Source organism: Hyla sarda, chromosome 12, assembly GCF_029499605.1.
Source record: "Hyla sarda isolate aHylSar1 chromosome 12, aHylSar1.hap1, whole genome shotgun sequence".
Lineage (NCBI taxonomy): Eukaryota > Metazoa > Chordata > Amphibia > Anura > Hylidae > Hyla > Hyla sarda.
In genome coordinates, this window is record NC_079200.1 from 13,834,961 (window position 1) to 13,857,082 (window position 22,122).

Below are 22,122 nucleotides of genomic sequence, written 5' to 3' on the forward strand. Positions count from 1 at the left end.
GGCGCTGCCTGACGAAGCGGCCTACGAGCCTGGAAACGCGTTGAATAGGCGGGGTGATAGGCGCCAAAGGGATCAGGCCAGGATAAGATGAACAAGGGAATATTTATTGGACCACAATGCAACCCGTTTCCAGGCTCGTAGGCCGCTTCGTCAGGCGCTGCCTGACGAAGCGGCTTACGAGCCTGGAAACGCGTTGCATAGGCGGGGTGATAGGTGCCGAAGGGATCAGGAATATTCTGATCCATAGTGTCAAAGAATCTAATGTATAGCTCAATCGCTCTGGAATAGTATACGCTTACCCCAGCGAGTTGCGCACACCATAAATAACGGATACAGGTGTGGAAGTTGTAAGGTCCCTCCGCAATCCTCCTACCCAAAAAGACGAATGCAAGGAACCGACAGCTTCAAAGAACATAGGCAGGGTGATAGGCGCCGAAGGGATCAGGCCAGGATAAGATGAACAAGGGAATATTTATTGGACCAGCATGCAACGCGTTTCCAGGCTCGTAGGCTGCTTCGTCGGGTGCTGCCTGACGAAGCGGCCTACGAGCCTGGAAATGCGTTGAATAAGCGGGGTTATAGGTGCCGAAGGGATCAGGCCAGGATAAGATGAACAAGGGAATATTTATTGGACCACAATGCAACGCGTTTCCAGGCTCGTAGACTGCTTTGTCAGGCGCTGCCTGATGAAGCGGCCTAAGAGCCTGGAAACGCATTGCATAGGCGAGGTGATAGGCGCCGGAGGGATCAGGCCAGGATAAGATAAACAAGGGAATATTTATTGTACCAGCATGCAACGCGTTTCCAGGCTCGTAGGCCGCTTCGTCAGGCGCTGCCTGATGAAGCGACCTACGAGCCTGGAAACACGTTGAATAGGCGGGGTGATAGGCGCCGAAGGGATCAGGCCAGGATAAGATGAACAAGGGAATATTTATTGGACCACAATGCAACCCGTTTCCAGGCTCGTAGGCCGCTTTGTCAGGCCTACGAGCCTGGAAACGCGTTGCATATAGGCGATAGGTGATAGGCGCCGAAGGGATCAGGAATATTTATTGTACCAGCATGCAACGCGTTTCCAGGCTCGTAGGCCACTTCGTCAGGCACTGCCTGATGAAGCGGTCTACGAGCCTGGAATGCGTTGCATGCTGGTCCAATAAAGATTTTCTTGTTCATCTTATCCTGTTCATCTTATCTTATCCTGATCCCTTCGGCACCTATCACCCCGCCTCTGTTCGTTGAGGTTGAAAGGCTTGGCCCCGAAATGTTCTTCTCTGCTGCTTGGGATTTTGGTGAAAATACTGAAGAGTAGGATGACTTTTGATTTACCCAACCACATATGTTATGGAGTGACACAAACAGACGTTTTGTCTTATGTAAATGTGTTATTGGCATGGCTCCCGTAACAAGTGGGAGTGATCCATGAATAATCTCCCAGGTCAGCGGAGAAGAAAACTTCACATTACACAATAGAGCAAGAAACTTCAACATTAAAGGGGAACTTCCCCCCTAGATAGATTAGGGAATAAGATGTCTGATCATGGGGGTCCCGCTGGGACCTCCCACAATCTCCATGCAGACACCCAGCATTCCAAACAGTATGGGTTCCCACGGTGGGGGTCGTGACATCATACTGCTGGAATCTCTATAGGATCAGGATATATAGTAGTTATACACATCCCCCCAGCTATATCTGTATACTGCTGCTGCTTCTATCTCTATGGGATCAGGATATATATTATTTATACACATCCCCTCCAGCTCTATCTGTATACTGCTGCTGCTGCTTTCTCTATGGGATCAGGACATATAGTAGTTACACACCTCCCCTCCAGCTATATCTGTATACTGCTGCTGCTGCTTTCTCTATGGGATCAGGACATAGAGTAGTTACACACCTCCCCTCCAGCTCTATCTGTATACTGCTGGAATCTCTATAGGATCAGGATATATTAGTTATACACATCCCCTCCAGCTCTATCTGTATACTGCTGCTGCTGCTTTCTCTGTGGGATCAGGACATAAAGTAGATACACACCTCCCCTCCAGCTCTATCTGTACACTGATGGAATCTCTATAGGATCAGGATATATAGTAGTTATACACATCCCCCAGCTATATCTGTATACTGCTGCTGCTGCTATCTCTATGGGATCAGGATATATAGTAGTTATACACCTCCCCTCCAGCTCTATCTGTATACTGCTGCTATCTCTATGGGATCAGGGTATATAGTAGTTATACACCTCTCCTTTAGCTCTATCTGTATACTGCTGCTGCTATCTCTATGGGATCAGGACATATAGTAGTTATACACCTTCCCTCTAGCTCTATCTGTATACTGCTGGTATCTCTATAGGATCAGGATATATAGTAGTTATACACATCCCCTCCAGCTCTATCTGTATACTGCCGCTGCTGATGCTATCTCTATGGGATCAGGATATATAGTAGTTATACACATCCCCTCCAGCTCTATCTGTATACTGCTGGTATCTCTATAGGATCAGGATATATAGTAGTTATACACATCCCCTCCAGCTCTATCTGCACACTGCTGGTATCTCTATAGGATCAGGATATATAGTAGTTATACACATCCCCTCCAGCTCTATCTGTATACTGCTGCTGCTGCTATCTCTATGGGATCAGGATATATAGTAGTTATACACCTTCCCTCTAGCTCTATCTGTATACTGCTGGTATTTCTATAGGATCCGGATATATAGTAGTTATACACATCCCCTCCAGCTCTATCTGTATACTGCTGCTGCTATCTCTATGGGATCAGGATATATAGTAGATATACACCTCTCCTCCAGCTCTATCTGTATACTGCTGCTGCTATCTCTATGGGATCAGGATATATAGTAGATATACACCTCTCCTCCAGCTCTATCTGTATACTGCTGGTATCTCTATAGGATCAGGATATATAGTAGTTATACACATCCCCTCCAGCTCTATCTGTACACTGCTGGTATCTCTATAGGATCAGGATATATAGTAGTTATACACATCCCCTCCAGCTCTATCTGTATACTGCTGTTGCTATCTCTATGGGATCAGGATATATAGTAGATATACACCTCTCCTCCAGCTCTATCTGTATATTGCTGCTGCTACCTCTATGGAATCAGGATATATAGTAGTTATACACCTCTCCTCCAGCTCTATCTGTATACTGCTGCTATCTCTATCGGATCAAAATATATAGTAGTTATAAACCTCCCCCCCCCAGCTCTATCTGTATACTTCTGCTATCTCTATGGGATCAGGATATATAGTAGATATACACCTCTCCTCCAGCTCTATCTGTATACTGCTGCTATCTCTATGGGATCAGGATATATAGTAGATATACACCTCTCCTCCAGCTCTATCTGTATACTGCTGCTGCTACCTCTATGGGATCAGGATATATAGTAGTTATAAACCTCTCCTCCAGCTCTATCTGTATACTGCTGCTATCTCTATGGGATCAGGATATATAGTAGATATACACCTCTTCTCCAGCTCTATCTGTATACTGCTGTTGCTATCTCTATCGGATCTGAATATATAGTAGTTATAAACCTCCCCCCCCCAGCTCTATCTGTATACTGCTGCTACTATCCCCAGGGGTTTAGGATATATAGTAGTTATACACCTCCCATCCCACCTCGATCTGTATACTGATTTTATCTCTATAGGATCAGGCTATTTAGTAGCTATACACATCACCTCTAGCTCTATCTGTATACTGCGGCTGCTATCTCTATGGGATCAGGATATATAGAAGTTATACACCTTCCCTCTAGCTCTATCTGTATACTGCTGCTGCTGCTATCTCTATGGGATCAGGATATATAGAAGTTATACACCTTCCCTCTAGCTCTATCTGTATACTGCTGGTATCTCTATAGGATCAGGATATATAGTAGTTATACACATCCCCTCCAGCTCTATCTGTATACTGCTGCTGCTGCTATCTCTATGGGATCAGGATATATAGTAGATATACACCTCTCCTCCAGCTCTATCTGTATACTGCTGCTGCTACCTCTATGGGATCAGGATATATAGTAGTTATACACCTCTCCTCCAGCTCTATCTGTATACTGCTGCTATCTCTATCGGATCAGAATATATAGTAGTTATAAACCTCCCCCCCCCAGCTCTATCTGTATACTGCTGCTACTATCCCCAGGGGTTTAGGATATATAGTAGTTATACACCTCCCATCCCACCTCGATCTGTATACTGATTTTATCTCTATAGGATCAGGCTATTTCGTAGTTATACACATCACCTCCAGCTCTATCTGTATACTGCTGCTGCTATCTTTATGGGATCAGGATATATAGTAGTTATACACTTCCCCTCCAGCTCTATCTGTATACTGCTGCTGTTATCTCTATGGGATCATGATATATAGCAGTTATACACATCACCTCCAGCTCTATCTGTATACTGCGGCTGCTATCTCTATGGGATCAGGATATATAGCAGTTATACACTTCCCCTCCAGCTCTATCTGTACACTGCTGCTGTCATCTCTATGGGGGAGATTTATCAAAACCTGTGCAAAAGAAATGTTGCCCAGTTGCCCATAGCAACCAATCAGATCGCTTCTTTCATTTTGCAGAGGTCTTGTTAAAAATGAAAGATGCGAGCTGATTGGTTGCTGTGGGCAACTGGGCAACTTTTCCCCTGGACAGGATTTGATAAATCTCCCCTTATGGGATCAGGATATATGCAGGAGAGGGAAGAAGCTTAATAACAGGAGAAAGAAGCATTTGTGTCTAATAAGATAAATAACAAAGTTTCTTATATTCGCTTGTACTATGGATCTACGTAAAGCTTGTTTGAATGACAATGCCTTATTAATAGTCCCACTCTCACAAATCATTAGTTTTTTGCCAATATTAACATTATGAGCCTTTTTTTTATTCAGGAGGAAATGACGTTTCAATACTATGTCTACGCACAACTTATCGGTAGTAATAATAACAGGTTTATCATAGATTATATCACATCCCTCCAGGAAATGAAATCTTCTCTTGGTTGGAGATGATTGATACCAACATCCAATAGAAGTAAAGATTTACAGAGTTTAATATTGAAGTATATGGTAAAATATAATGAGTTTGATATTATGACTATAGCGAAAAGCTTTGTGTCATCAATATGGAAGATTCGTTTTATTTCCTGTATTGTAGGTGGTTATTACTAGGAATAGATGTTTATTGAAAGTACATCATTGGCAGGAAACACTTTAATCTAAATATTTTCATATCGGCAGGTAGATCAGTGATCCCTCAACTTACAATGGTCTCAACATACAATAGTTTCAACATACAATGGTCTTTTCTGGACCATCGTAACTTGAAACCAGACTCAACATACAATGTACAGACAGTCCAGATCTGTGAAACCTGTCAATGGCCGGAAGAACTGACCAATCAGAATGTGCATTCACTGGTAAAACCCCTGTATTACTGAAGCGTATGCACTGACTGGTGTCTGGTAGCGCCCCCTACAGTACAGGGAGGTATTACATGTTCTGTACTCTTTACCTGTATTACTGAAGTGTATGCACTGACTGGTGTCTGGTAGCGCCCCCTACAGTACAGGGAGGTATTACATGTTCTGTACTCTTTACCTGTATTACTGAAGTGCATGCACTGACTGGTGTCTGGTAGCGCCCCCTACAGTACAGGGAGGTATTACATGTTCTGTACTCTTTACCTGTATTACTGAAGTGTATGCACTGACTGGTGTCTGGTAGCGCCCCCTACAGTACAGGGAGGTGTTACATGTTCTGTACTCTTTACCTGTATTACTGAAGTGTATGCACTGACTGGTGTCTGGTAGTGCCCCCCTACAGTACAGGGAGGTATTACATGTTCTGTACTCTTTACCTGTATTACTGAAGTGTATGCACTGACTGATGTCTGGTAGCGCCCCCTACAGTACAGGGAGGTATTACATGTTCTGTACTCTTTACCTGTATTACTAAAGTGTATGCACTGACTGGTGTCTGGTAGCGCCCCCTACAGTACAGGGAGGTATTACATATTCTGTACTCTTTACCTGTATTACTGAAGTGCATGCACTGACTGGTGTCTGGTAGCGCCCCCTACAGTACAGGAAGGTATTACATGTTCTGTACTCTTTACCTGTACCAAGGTTAGCTGCTTCTTTGGACACCAGGTGAGGGCGACTCCATTACTTTTTTAGGACACTGTGTACTGTACAGGACCCCGAAGAAGCTCCTGTCCTCTACCCTCTACATAGACCAGTGTTTCCCAAGCAGGGTGGCCCCAGCTGTTGCAAAACTACAACTCCCAGCATGCCCGGACAGCCTTTGGCTGTCCGGGCATGCTGGGAGTTGTAGTTTTGCAACAGCTGGAGGCTCCCTGCTTGGGAAACACTACATAGACAATGATTACAGCTCTCAGCAGATCTTTATTACTTTTATATGTAAGGATTTGCTTTACCTATATTAGTTACCTACTGATTTTTCTTTAATTCTCACTTTTTCCTATTTTTCGATGACAATTACCAGGTTTCCATAGAGTTCTGGTCTCAACATACAATGATTTCAACATACAATGGTCGTCCTGGAACCAATTAATATTGTAACTTGAGGGACGACTGTAGTCGGATTCCCTCAAAATTACGCTAGGCAACAATAGACAGGAGCTGTCCCATTGACATGAATAGGAAATGTTACTGGGTGTTCTCTGTGTCCATTGAAAAGGTCATTTCACAGGGAGGGGGAGGCTGAGCTTTGAGCGTCATCTATTGTGACGTTCCTGTCTTATGTATTTACTATCTCAGCTTAGTTTTAGGCCTCAGATATATTCGAGAAGATAATTCATTTTCATGTTTGTGACACCCATTATAGACCTGCATAGTTTGGTAACACACGTTGTACCCCCAATTTCATGTATCACATTGCGTGTCCTACCCCGAGCAACGTCATTACAGTATCCTGTATCAGCATGTGGCTGCTATCCCACGTGCCATTTCATCACCCCCTTCATACCCCCCCGTGCCATCACATCACCCCCTTCATACCCTCCTGTGCCATTTCATCACCCCTTCATACCCCCCTGTGCCATTACATCACCCCCTTCATACCCCCTGTGCCATTTCATCACCCCCTTCATACCCCCTGTGCCATTACATCACCCCCTTCATACCCCCTGTGCCATTACATCACCCCCTTCATACCCCCTGTGCCATTACATCACCCCCTTCATACCCCCTGTGCCAATACATCACCCCCTTCATACCCCCGTGCCATTTTATCACCCCCTTCATACCCCCCTGTGCCATTACATCACCCCCTTCATACCCCCTGTGCCATTACATCACCCCCTTCATACCCTCTGTGCCATTTCATCACCCCCTTCATACCCCCCTGTGCCATTTCATCACCCCCTTCATACCCCCCTGTGCCATTACATCACCCCCTTCATACCCCCTGTGCCATTACATCACCCCCTTCATACCCCCGTGCCATTACATCACCCTCTTCATACCCCCCTGTGCCATTACATCACCCCCTTCATACCCCCCTGTGCCATTTCATCACCCTTTTCATACCCTCTGTGCCATTACATCACCCCCTTCATACCCTCTGTGCCATTACATCACCCCCTTCATACCCTCTGTGCCATTTCATCACCCTTTTCATACCCTCTGTGCCATTACATCACCCCCTTCATACCCTCTGTGCCATTACATCACCCCCTTCATACCCCCCTGTGCCATTTCATCACCCCCTTCATACCCTCTGTGCCATTTCATCACCATTTTCATACCCTCTGTGCCATTACATCACCCCCTTCATACCCTCTGTGCCATTACATCACCCCCTTCATACCCCCTGTGCCATTTCATCACCCCCTTCATACCCTCTGTGCCATTTCATCACCCCCTTCATACCCCCCTGTGCCATTTCATCACCCCCTTCATACCCCCTGTGCCATTACATCACCCCCTTCATACCCCCTGTGCCATTACATCACCCCCTTCATACCCCCTGTGCCATTTCATCACCCCCTTCATACCCTCTGTGCCATTTCATCACCCCCTTCATACCCCCCTGTGCCATTTCATCACCCCCTTCATACCCCCTGTGCCAATACATCACCCCCTTCATACCCCCTGTGCCCTTTTATCACCTATTCATCACCCCCTTCATACCCCCTGTGCCATTTTATCACCCCCTTCATACCCCCTGTGCCATTACATCACCCCCTTCATACCCTCTGTGCCATTTCATCACCCCCTTAATACCCCCTGTGCCATTTCATCACCTCAGCCTAGGCTTCTGGAGAAAGGAGGAGGGGAGTATCAACACTTATCAAACATTTATATATATATACCCCTGAAAATTCCTATAACAAGCAAATTTTTAAAGCTGAAGGAAGGATAACAATAGAGGGAATGAGATCCCAAAACTACAATCATCAGTCCAAAATAGAAAAACTTAAAGCTTCATTAATCCATTTTAAAAATATAAATAGGGGGGGTGTAAAAATACATGAAAACAAAATACAAGAAACAGACAGGTTTCGGGAGGAACCATTATCAAGTATAACCAGAACTATATCAAAAACCTGAATAAATACTTAAAGGGGTATTCCAGCCATAGACATCTAAAGGATAGGGATAAGCTGTCTGATTGTGGGGGGCCGCCACAGGGGACCTCCCCGATTGTCGTGCAGCTCCCAGCATTCTGTCCCGGGCTGCTGCCCCAATCTCGGAAATCTCAGAGTTTCTGGGATTGGGGCCATGAAGTCACGCCACGCCCCCTCAAGTCATGTCTATGGGAGGGGGCGTGACGGTCGTCACGCCCCCTCCCATAGACATGAATTGAGGGGGCGTGGCGGGACATCACGAAGGGGTGTGGCATGACATCATGTCTCCAATCCCAGAAAATCAGAGGTTTCCGAGATTGGAGCAGCTGCCCGGGACAGAATGCTGAAAGCTGCACAGAGATCGTGGGGGGGGGGGGAGGTATCAGCCACGGGCCCCCCACATTCAGATATCTTATCCCCCTATCCTTTGGATAGGCAATAAGATGTCTATGGCCAGAATACCCCTTTAGGATATAGCAAATAAAACATTAAAAAACACACCCCTTTCCTGTGTAGGAGGCACTGCCCAGTTACCCAGTTCTAAAAAGTTAAAGGGGTATTCCAGGTAAAAACTTATATATATATATATATATATATATATATATATATATATATATATCAACTGGCTCCAGAAAGTTAAACAGATTTGTAAATTACTTCTATTAAAAAAAATCTTAATCCTTTCAGTACTTATGAGCTGCTGAAGTTGAGTTCTTCTTTTCTATCTAAGTGCTCTCTGATGACACCTGTCTCGGGAACTGTCCAGAGTAGACGCAAATCCCCGTAGCAAACCTCATCTACTCTGTGCAGTTCCCGAGACAAGCAGAGATGTCAGCAGAGAGCACTGTTGCCAGAGAGAAAACAACAACTCAACTTCAGCAGCTGATAATTATTGAAAGGATTATGATTTTTTTAATAGAAGTCATTTACAAATCTGTTTAACTTTCTGGAGCCAGTTGATATAAAAAAATTTTTTTATTTTCCTGGAATACCCCTTTAACCCCTTAACGGTCAGTTAAAGGAGTAGTCCAGTGGTGATTCAGTGGTGAGCAACTTATCCCCTATCCTAAGGATAGGGGATAAGTTGCAGATCGCGGGGGGTCCGACCGCTGGGGCCCCCTGCGATCTCCTGTACGGAGCCCCGACAGCCCGCGGGAAGGGGGCGTGTCGACCTCCGCACGAGGCGGCGGCCGACACGCCCCCTCAATACAACTCTATGGCAGAGCCGAAGCGCTGCCTTCGGCAATCTCCGGCTCTGCCATAGAGATGTATTGAGGGGGCGTGTCAGCCGCCGCCTCGTGCGGGGTCGACACCCGCTATCTCGGCGGAGAGCCGGGGCCCCGCACAGAGAGATCGCAGGGGGCCCCAGCGCTCGGACCCCCCGCGATCTCAAACTTATCCCCTATCCTTAGGATAGGGGATAAGTTTTTCACCACTGGACTACCCCTTTAATCCTTCACACTAGCCAATACTACAAATAGCAATAATAGGGTGATCGACAGGTAGGTACTGCACTACCGTAAACCAAAGAACAAGAATAATAATAAAAAATAAAAAAATGTATTTATATATATATATATATATATATATATATATATATATATCCCTGAAAATTCCTTTAACAAGCAAGTTCCGAACGCCGTAGCTGCCGGCCCGGAGATCACAGGGAGGTCCCCAGCGGAGGGACCCCCACGATCCAACATCTTATCCCCTATCCTTTGGATAGGGGATAAGATGTGTGCAGTGGAGTACCCCTTTAATTCATTAATTTTCTAGAAAACCCCTAAAGACTACACTAGCTGGAGATGAATAGGGAATGTGCGTCCTACAATAACATATAAAAATACAGAAGGGGATGAAAATAAATGATGTATAGTGAGAAGGACTGTGATATTCCCCTGCCCTATAAATACAGCATTCACAGAGCTGTCACCGGCCTTATCACTGTATTGGAGGAGATTTGGGCTGTCAGGAGTAGCAGTGATCCCGTTGCTGCCGCGGAGAAACGATGAACAGTGAATGTAAAGTAGGACACTATTTTTCATAAGAATAAATCAAAGCTGACAACCCAGGGAGGGATTAGACATCATACTTTACTATATTGCGGTAATAACACATTCTTCTCAGATGCCCACATTACCACTGTTTTACATGTTCTAGGGTTTCCACCGAAAAATCAATCGCACACGGAGATGTGGTTATACATTTGTTACTTGTCAGCATTAAGACAGATGTAGAAGTGCTTTCTGAAAGCTGTATGCAGACTGCTCCGTCCCTACTCCCCCTCCTCGCCTGTCTGCTCAGGATGAGACCAATGATGTGAAGAGGGGGGTTGTTGCGTATGGGCAGGGAAGAGTGAAGCCCTGAACTCACTCACTCCCAATTGCCCTGCCTACTTGCGTACCCGCCCTAGGCGACAGGTCCACAACCATGGTGACGGTCCCTGCCTGAATAAGTGCAGGGAGTAAAATGTCAACAAAATAAACTTACAATACAGACGGAGGTCGAGACACTGTATGGAATCACACACACAAACATAAATAATAACTAAACATACACACACAATATGTCACAGTCCACAAGCCAAGTCAGTACCAAGAGATAACAGAAAAGCCAAATCCCAGAAACAGGAGAGGAGTCAGAGGGCGGAGCCAGTGGGTCATATATGCCAGAAATACAAGATACAGTACAAACGCTAGCTAGGAGTATGAGCTCTTTCGCAGGCAGGGCCTGGATGAATACTGAGAGTTTAAATAGGAAGCAAAGCAGGTGGTCAGCTGACAGTAACCAGAACAACAAAAGACCTTAGTGCAGATTAACCCTTCGGGTTCTTACAGGAGAGCTCGAATTACTGCTCATCATCTAATACTGCTGATTTACCGCTGGGACCCTCCCAACACTATTATATTAATAAATTACTTTATTTACAAAAAAAAAAAAAAAAGCTCTGGCCCTCCAGATGTTGCAATACTTCAACTCCCAGCTACCTGGACAGCCAAAAGCCTGTCTGCCTATTCCAAAGCATCCGCACTGTCCTTGAAAGGTAAATCAAGGCTTCCTTCTTATGTCATCCCTTTGTGCAGTGGTCTCAAACTGTGGCCCTCCAGATGTTACAAAACGTCAACTACCTGCATGCCCAGACAGCCAAAAGCCTGTCTGCCTTCTCCAAAGGATCCACACTGTCCCTGAAAGGTAACAGTGGTAAAACCCCTTTTGTCCGCATTCACACAGTATTTAACTGATTCACATACTTCTAATCATGTTTTTTCATGAAAATGGAATCTCAGCAAAAAAAAAATAATTAAAATAAAAAATATATAAATAAATAAGTAAATAAATAAATAAAAATATATAAGAAGCATTCCTGAGGGAACTCACAACATTCCAAGAGTAACGTGTCTCCAGACCAACAAATATATTGTATTTACCGTCACACGGTTAGAATTGTTGCCGTTCAATCAACCTTACGATTCAATTTTCTTCGCACGAATAACAAAATGACAAATTATCTTATCCAAGGTCACAAGGATGTAACGACCGAGGTTTGAGAGTCCGCGGTAAATCCCTGACTGGAAGTACAGATACAATTAAGATATATAACCGGGACTGAATGCTTTACAATGCGGCCGCTCTCCTCTACTCTATTGTATCTGGTCAAGCGGAAACTATAATACCTTATACTCTTTGCTGGTGCTTCCCAACTAGGGTACCTCCAGCTGTTGCCAAACAACAACTCAAGCATGAAGCATGCTGGGACAGCCAAAGGCTGGTTGTAGATTGTACATTGATTATAGATGTTACAGTGTGTCACCCCAGTAGTAAGGAGATTACATGAGGAGGAGATTTGTTACAGTGTGTCACCCCAGTAATAAGGAGATTACATGAGGAGGAGATTTGTTACAGTGTGTCACCCCAGTAATAAGGAGATTACATGAGGAGGAGATTTGTTACAGTGTGTCACCCCAGTAGTAAGGAGATTACATGAGGAGGAGGTTTGTTACAGTGTGTCACCCCAGTAATAAGGAGATTACATGAGGAGGAGATTTGTTACAGTGTGTCACCCCAGTAGTAAGGAGATTACATGAGGAGGAGGTTTGTTACAGTGTGTCACCCCAGTAGTAAAGAGATTACATGAGGAGGAGGTTTGTTACAGTGTGTCACCACAGTAGTAAGGAGATTACATGAGGAGGGGGTTTGTTACAGTGTGTTACCCCAGTAGTAAGGATATTACATGAGGAGGAGGTTTGTTACAGTGTGTCACCCCAGTAGTAAGGAGATTACATGAGGAGGAGGTTTGTTACAGTGTGTCACCCCAGTAGTAAGGAGATTACATGAGGAGGAGGTTTGTTACAGTGTGTCACCCCAGTAGTAAGGATATTACATGAGGAGGAGGTTTGTTACAGTGTGTCACCCCAGTAGTAAGGAGATTACATGAGGAGGAGGTTTGTTACAGTGTGTCACCCCAGTAGTAAAGAGATTACATGAGGAGGGGGTTTGTTACAGTGTGTCACCCCAGTAGTAAGGAGATTACATGAGGAGGGGGTTTGTTACAGTGTGTTACCCCAGTAGTAAGGAAATTACATGAGGAGAAGGAGGTTTGTCACAGTGTGTCACCCCAGTAGTAATGAAATTACATGAGGAGGAGGATTGTTACAGTGTGTCACCCCAATAGTAAGGAGATTACATGAGGAGAAGGTTTGTTACAGTGTGTCACTCCAGTAGTAAAGAGATTACATGAGGAGGAGGTTTGTTGCAGTGTGTCACCCCAGTAGTAAGGTGATTACATGAGGAGGGGGTTTGTTACAGTGTGTCACCCCAGTAGTAAGGAGATTACATGAGGAGGAGGTTTGTTACAGTGTGTCACCCCAGTAGTAAGGAGATTACATGAGGAGGAGGTTTGTTACAGTGTGTCACCCCAGTAGTAAGGAGATTACATGAGGAGGAGGTTTGCTACAGTGTGTCACCCGAGTAGAAAGGAGATTACATGAGGAGGAGGTTTGTTACACTGTGTCACCCCAGTAGTAAGGAGATTACATGAGGAGGAGGTTTGTTACAGTGTGTCACCCCAGTAGTAAGGAGATTACATGAGGAGGAGGTTTGTTACAGTGTGTCACCCCAGTAGTAAGGAGATTACATGAGGAGGAGGTTTGTTACAGTGTGTCACCCTAGTAGTAAGGAGATTTCATGAGGAGGGGGTTTGTTACAGTGTGTCACCCCAGTAGTAAGGAGATAACACGCGGAGGAGGTTTGTTACAGTGTGTAATCCCAGTAGTAAAGAGATTACATGAGGAGGAGGTTTGCTACAGTGTGTCACCCCAGTAGTAAAGAGATTACATGAGGAGGAGGTTTGTTACAGTGTGTCACCCCAGTAGTAAGGAGATTACATGAGGAGGAGGTTTGTTACAGTGTGTCACCCCAGTAGTAAGGAGATTATATGAGGAGGGGGTTTGTTGCAGTGTGTCACCCCAGTAGTAAGGAGATTACATGAGGAGGAGGTTTGTTACAGTGTGTCACCCCAGTAGTAAGGAGATTACATGAGGAGGAGGTTTGTTACAGTGTGTCACCCCAGTAGTAAGGAGATTACATGAGGAGGAGGTTTGTTACAGTGTGTCACCCCAGTAGTAAGGAGATTACATGAGGAGGAGGTTTGTTACAGTGTGTCACCCCAGTAGTAAAGAGATTACATGAGGAGGAGGTTTGTTACAGTGTGTCACCCCAGTAGTAAGGAGATTACATGAGGAGGAGGTTTGTTACAGTGTGTCACCCTAGTAGTAAAGAGATTTCATGAGGAGGGGGTTTGTTACAGTGTGTCACCCCAGTAGTAAGGAGATTACACGAGGAGGTTTGTTACAGTGTGTCACCCCAGTAGTAAGGAGATTACATGATGAGGAGGTTTGTTACAGTGTGTCACCCCAGTAGTAAGGAGATTACATGAGGAGGAGGTTTGTTACAGTGTGTCACCCTAGTAGTAAGGAGATTTCATGAGGAGGGGGTTTGTTACAGTGTGTCACCCCAGTAGTAAGGAGATTACACGAGGAGGTTTGTTACAGTGTGTCACCCCAGTAGTAAAGAGATTACATGAGGAGGAGGTTTGTTACAGTGTGTCACCCCAGTAGTAAGGTGATTACATGAGGTGGAGGTTTGTTACAGTGTGTCACCCCAGTAGTAAGGAGATTACATGAGGAGGGGGTTTGTTACAGTGTGTCACCCCAGTAATAAGGAGATTACATGAGGAGGAGGTTTGTTACAGTGTGTCACCCCAGTAGTAAGGAGATTACATGAGGAGGGGGTATGTTACAATGTATCACCCCAGTAGTAAGGTGATTACATGAAAAGGGGTGTTTTACAGTGTATTACCCCAATAATAAGGTGGGGCGTGTCAAAGAGCGGATCAAAGGGGTGGCAAAAATCCTTACACCAGCCCTAGGCCTCATCTACTTACCCGTCCACTTACCTTTTTGGACGAGTGCAAGTGACAGCCCTCTCACTTGTACTTGTCTAGGAAGGTGGGATCCGGAATGCACAGGACAGGTAAGTAGACGGGACCCATTGCAGGAGATTGCGGGGGTCCCTGTGATAAGACAGGAAAGGGAATTACTGTCTGATAAGTTCAGTGTCCCGGAGTACTCCTTAATATAACTGTAACCTAAATCACACAGGTTTTTGAATACGTCCCCCTATACGTTTTAAGAGCAGGTTACTAGATATCTGCATTGGCTCAAGGACCGTATTGATGGACACAGGGTAAGCCCTACCATGGGAGCCGGTGGGACCATTGGTCCCAGGTGGCACTTTTCAGTGGCAGCACTTTCCTGCCCCCCCCCCTTTTTTTTTTGCCACCTAGGTCCATGGTGGTCCAGTTCCATGCTGCCCATCTAATACGGGGAAACTATGCTGCCTACTTAATGTGGGGAAACTACCCTGCATACCTAATGAGGGGAAACTATGCTGCCTGCCTAATGTGGGGAAACTATGCTGCCTACCTAATGTGAGGAAAATATGCTGCCTACCTAATGTGGGGAAACTATGCTGCCTACCTAATGTGGGGAAACTATGCTGCCTACCTAATGTGGGGAAACTATGCTGCCTACCTAATGTGGAGAAACTATGCTGCCTACCTAAAGTGGGGAAACTATGCTGCCTATCTAATGTAGGGAAACTATGCTGCCTACCTAATGTGGGGAAACTATGCTGCCTACCTAATGTGGGGAAACTATGCTGCCTACCTAATGTGGGGAAACTATGCTGCCTACCTAATGTGGGAAAACTATGCTGCCTACCTAATGTGGGGAAACTATGCTGCCTACCTAAAGTGGGGAAACTATGCTGCCTATCTAATGTGAGGAAACTATGCTGCCTATCTAATGTGGGGAAACTATGCTGCCTACCTAATGTGGGGAAACTATGCTGCCTACCTAATGTGGGGAAACTATGCTGCCCTCCTAATGTGGGGAAACTATGCTGCCTACCTAATGTGGGGAAACTATGCTGCCTATCTAATGTGAGGAAACTATGCTGCCTACCTAATGTGGGGAAACTATGCTGCCTACCTAATGTGGGGAAACTATGCTGCCTACCTAATGTGGGGAAACTATGCTGCCTACCTAATGTGGGGAAACTATGCTGCCTACCTACTGTGGGGAAACTATGCTGCCTACCTAATGTAGGGAAACTATGCTGCCTACCTAATGTGGGGAAACTATGCTGCCTACCTAATGTGGGGAAACTATGCTACCTATATAATGTGGGGAAACTATGCTGCCTACCTAATGTGGGGAAACTAGGCTGTCTAAATAATGTGGGGAAACTATGCTGCCTACCTAATGTGGGGAAACTATGCTGCCTATCTAATGTGGGGAAACTATGCTGCCTACCTAATGTGGGGGAAACTATGCTACCTATCTAATGTGGGGAAACTATGCTGCCTACCTAATGTGGAGAAACTAGGCTGTCTAAATAATGTGGGGAAACTATGCTGCCTACCTAATGTGGGGAAACTATGCTGCCTACCTAATGTGGGGAAACTATGCTGCCTACCTAAAGTGGGGAAACTATGCTGCCTATCTAATGTGAGGAAACTATGCTGCCTATCTAATGTGGGGAAACTATGCTGCCTACCTAATGTGGGGAAACTATGCTGCCTACCTAATGTGGGGAACTATGCTGCCTTCCTAATGTGGGGAAACTATGCTGCCTACCTAATGTGGGGAAACTATGCTGCCTATCTAATGTGAGGAAACTATGCTGCCTACCTAATGTGGGGAAACTATGCTGCCTACCTAATGTGGGGAAACTATGCTGCCTATCTAATGTGGGGAAACTATGCTGCCTACCTAATGCGGGGAAACTATGCTGCCCATCTAATGTGGGGAAACTAAGCTGCCTACCTAATGTGGGGAAACTATGTTGCCCATCTAATGTGGGGAAACTATGCTGCCTACCTAATGTGGGGAAACTAGGCTGCCTACCTAATGTGGGGAAACTAGGCTGCCTACCTAATGTGGGGAAACTATGCTGCCTACCTAATGTGAGGAAACTGCTGCCTACCTAATGTGGGGAAACTAGGCTGCCTACCTAATGTGGGGAAACTATGCTGCCTACCTAATGTGGGGAAACTATGCTGCCCATCTAATGTGGGGAAACTATGCTGCCTACCTATAGTGTGGAAACTGCTGCCTACCTATAGTGTGGAAACTGCTGCCTACCTAATGTGGGGAAACTATGCTGCCCATCTAATGTGGGGAAACTATGCTGCCTACCTAATGTGGGGAAACTATGCTGCCTACCTAAAGTGGGGAAACTATGCTGCCTATCTAATGTGAGGAAACTATGCTGCCTATCTAATGTGGGGAAACTATGCTGCCTACCTAATGTGGGGAAACTATGCTGCCTACCTAATGTGGGGAAACTATACTGCCTTCCTAATGTGGGGAAACTATGCTGCCTACCTAATGTGGGGAAACTATGCTGCCTATCTAATGTGAGGAAACTATGCTGCCTACCTAATGTGGGGAAACTATGCTGCCTACCTAATGTGGGGAAACTATGCTGCCTACCTAATGTGGGGAAACTATGCTGCCTACCTAATGCGGGGAAACTATGCTGCCCATCTAATGTGGGGAAACTAAGCTGCCTACCTAATGTGGGGAAACTATGCTGCCTACCTAATGTGGGGAAACTATGCTGCCCATCTAATGTGGGGAAACTATGCTGCCTACCTAATGTGGGGAAACTAGGCTGCCTACCTAATGTGGGGAAACTATGCTGCCTACCTAATGTGAGGAAACTGCTGCCTACCTAATGTGGGGAAACTAGGCTGCCTACCTAATGTGGGGAAACTATGCTGCCTACCTAATGTGGGGAAACTATGCTGCCCATCTAATGTGGGGAAACTATGCTGCCTACCTATAGTGTGGAAACTGCTGCCTACCTAATGTGGGGAAACTGCTGCCTACCTAATGTGGGGAAACTATGCTGCCCATCTAATGTGGGGAAACTATGCTGCCTACCTAATGTGGGGAAACTATGCTGCCTACCTATAGTGTGGAAACTGCTGCCTACCTAATGTGGGGAAACTGCTGCCTACCTAATGCTTTTTTTTTCTTCTTTTAGGGGGGCAGCAGCATTTCACTCTTGGACCCAGGCAGCACAATGTCATGGGCCGGCCCTGGATGGACATGACCTAGGAATATTTGGGCGACGTGCTCAGCCCAGTCGGCAGCCGGCTCTGGGCCCCGATATGACGGGATCTCTAATCTCCTTATACATTGGGAGGTCGTCTTGGAGCATCTCAAGCCGAGCACACTAAGGAACGTAGCAGGGACAGGAAATGAACAGCTGAGTGAACACGAGAGAAGACTGACAGATATTCACATCCCTCACCCCTGCTGATCTGATGGGGAGTGATGGGAAGAACTCCACCCCCAGGTCCGCAGTGCTGGATTGGCAAAAAAAAAAAAAACACCACTTGTGCTTTAATATGGGAAAAGCAAAAGATCTCGCCGGATTTGTCTGAGCACGTTCTTGTATAACGCCGCGTTCTCATTTTATCCCAGATTGCACACAATCTGGGGAACTCATGCAATGCAGCAGGCTTGTAAAAAAGAAAAAAATGAAAAAGGAAATGTAATGAAGAATATATGGCATATTTAATCTGGTGTTGCATTAAAACCTGTGACACCTTCCCAAGGTGTTGGTTGTAACACGTTACGTTCTCTGTATCTCTTCTTCACTGTTTGCTATATTTTTATGTTTAATGTAAAAGTCACATTACTGCTGAGGCGGCAGGGTGATTCCTCCTGTTGCATTGTCCATTTGATATAAGACAAATACCGACAAAATTACAGACAGTGATAGGACTCTCTAAGCCAGTGTTTCCCAACCAGGGCGCCTCTAGCTGTTGCAAAACTACAACTCCCAGCATGCCCGGACAGCCAACGGCTGTCCGGGCATGCTGGGAGTTGTAGTTTTGCAACAGCTGGAGGCACCCTGGTTGGGAAACACTGCTTTAAGCAAATGCAATTTAGCTTTTTATGAATATATTTATGAATATATTTATTAACACGTTACATTCTCTGTATCGCTTTCTCCCTGTTTGCTGTATTGTTTATGTTTAATGTAAATGTCACGTGTGAATTACTGCTGAGGCGGCAGGGTGATTCCTCCTGTTGCATTGTCCATTTGATATAAGACAAATACCAACGAAATTACAGACGGTGATAGGACTCTCTAAGCCAGTGTTTCCCAACCAGGGTGCCTCCAGCTGTTGCAAAACTACAACTCCCAGCATGCCCGGACAGCCGTTGGCTGTCCGGGCATGCTGGGAGTTGTAGTTTTGCAACAGCTCGAGGCACCCTGGTTGGGAAACACTGCTCTAAGCAACTGCAATTTAGCTTTTTATGACTATATTTATTAAAGGGGTATTCCAGGCAAAACCTTTTTTTATATATATATATCAACTGGCTCCAGAAAGTTAAACAGATTTGTAAATTACTTCTATTAAAAATCTTAATCCTTCCAATAGTTATTAGCTTCTGAAGTTTTCTGTCTAACTGCTCAATGATGATGTCACGTCCCGGGAGCTGTACATGATGGGAGAATATCCCCATAGGAACTGCACAGCTCCCGGGACGTGAGTCATCAGAGAGCAGTTAGACAGAAAACAGCAACTCAACTTCAGAAGCTAATAACTATTGGAAGGATTAAGATTTTTTACTAGAAGTAATTTACAAATCTGTTTAACTTTCCGGAGCCAGTTGATATATAAAAAACAAAATAGTTTTGGCCTGGAATACCCCTTTAAGGTTGTAACACGTTACATTCTCTGTATCGCCGTTGGCTGTCCGGGCATGCTGAGAGTTGTAGTTTTGCAACAGCTAGAGGCACCCTGGTTGGGAAACACTGCTCTAAGCAACTGAAATTTAGCTTTTTATGAATATATTTATTTAGGCTGTAACACGTTACATTCTCTTTATCGCTTTTTCCCTGTTTGCTGTATTGTTCATGTTTAAAGGGGTGGAAAACTTTTTTTTTTTTTTTTTTTTAATCAACTGGCGCCAGAAAGTTAAACAGATTTGTAAATTACTTCTGTTAAAAAATCTTAATCCTTCCAGTACTTATTAGCTGCTGAATACTACAGAGGAAACTTTTTTCTTTTTTATGGAACACAGTGCTCTCTGCTGACATCACAAGCACAGTGCTCTCTGCTGACATCTCTGTCCATTTTAGGAACTGTCCAGAGTGGGAGAAAATCCCCATAGCAAACATATGCTGCTCTGGACAGTTCCTAAAATGGACAGAGATGTCAGCAGAGAGCACTGTGCTCGTGATGTCAGCAGAGAGCTCTGTATTCCAAAAAGAAAATAATTTCCTCTGTAGTATTCAGCAGCAAATAAGTACTGGAAGGATTAAGATTTTTTAATAGTAATTTACAAGTAATTTACAAATCTGTTTAACTTTCTGGCACCAGATGATTTAAAAAAAATAAAAATAAAAAAGTTTTCCACCAGAGTACCCCTTTAATGTAAAAGGCCCGTGTGAGTTGCTGCTGAGGCGGCAGGATGATTCGTACTGTTGCATTGTCCATATGACATAAGACAAATACCTATGAAATTACAGACAGTTATAGGACTCTCGTTTTATATATTTATTGTTATTGTAACATGTTACATTTACTGTATTACTTCTTCCCTTTTCGCTGGTTTAGGTAAAAGTTATGTGTGAGCAGGGCCGGCTCCACCTATAGGCAAAATAGGCAGCCGCCTAGAGTGCCCTCTTGATGGGGGCACCATTCTGCCCTCCACAAGTAAGTTATTTCTCAAGGTCCTGACAGCGGCTAAGCTGTCACCCCAGTAGTAAGGTGATTACATGATGAGGAGGTTTGTTACAGTGTGTCACCCTGGTAGTAAGGAGATTACATGAGGAGGGGGTTTGGTACAGTGTGTCACCCCAGTAGTATGGAAATTCCGTAACGAGGTGATTTGTTACAGTGTGTCACCCCAGTAGTAAGGTGATTACATGATGAGGAGGGGATTTGTTACAGTGTGTCACCACAGTAGTAAGGAGATTACATGAGGAGGGGGTTTGTTACAGTGTGTCACCCCAGTAGTAAGGAGATTACATGAGGAGGAGGTTTGTTCCGGCGTGTCACCCCAGTAGTAAGATGATCACATGAGGAGGGGGTTTGTTACAGTGTGTCACTCCAGTAGTATGGAGATTACGTAACGAGGTGGTTTGTTACAGTGTGTCACCCCAGTAGTAAGGAGATTACATACGGAGGAGGTTTGTTACAGTGTGTCACCCCAGTAGTAAGGTGATTACATGATGAGGAGGGGATTTGTTACAGTGTGTCACCCCAGTAGTAAGGAGATTACATGAGGAGGAGGTTTGTTACAGTGTGTCACCCCCAGAAGTAAGGAGATTACATGAGGAGGGGGTTCGTTACAGTGTGTCACCCCAGTAGTAAGGTGATTACATGAGGAGGTTTGTTACAGTGTGTTGCCCCAGTAGTAAGGAGATTACATGAGGAGGAGGTTTGTTACTGTGTGTCACCCCAGTAGTAAGGAGATTACATGAGGAGGAGGTTTGTTACAGTGTGTCACCCCAGTAGTAAGGTGATTACATGAGGAGGAGGTTTGTTACAGTGTGTCACCCCAGTAGTAAGGAGAATACATGAGGAGGAGGTTTGTTACAGTGTGTCGCCACAGTAGTAAGGAGATTACATGAGGAGGAGGTTTGTTACAGTGTGTCACCCCAGTAGTAAGGAGATTACATGAGGAGGAGGTTTGTTACAGTGTGTCACCCCAGTAGTAAGGAGATTACATGAAGAGGAGGTTTGTTACAGTGTGTCACTCCAGTAGTAAGGAGATTACATGAGGAGGAGGTTTGTTACAGTGTGTCACCCCAGTAGTAAGGAGATTACATGAGGAGGAGGTTTGTTACAGTGTGTCACTCCAGTAGTAAGGAGATTACATGAGGAGGAGGTTTGTTA

At 45.0% G+C, this 22,122-nt stretch overlaps 1 protein-coding gene across 2 annotated transcripts in view; it reads right to left on the minus strand.

Annotated features, from left to right (window-relative positions):
- LOC130296775 (G protein-activated inward rectifier potassium channel 1-like) overlaps positions 1 to 22,122 on the minus strand; it is a 62,403-nt gene that overhangs the window by 22,778 nt on the left and 17,503 nt on the right. The window lies entirely within an intron of this gene.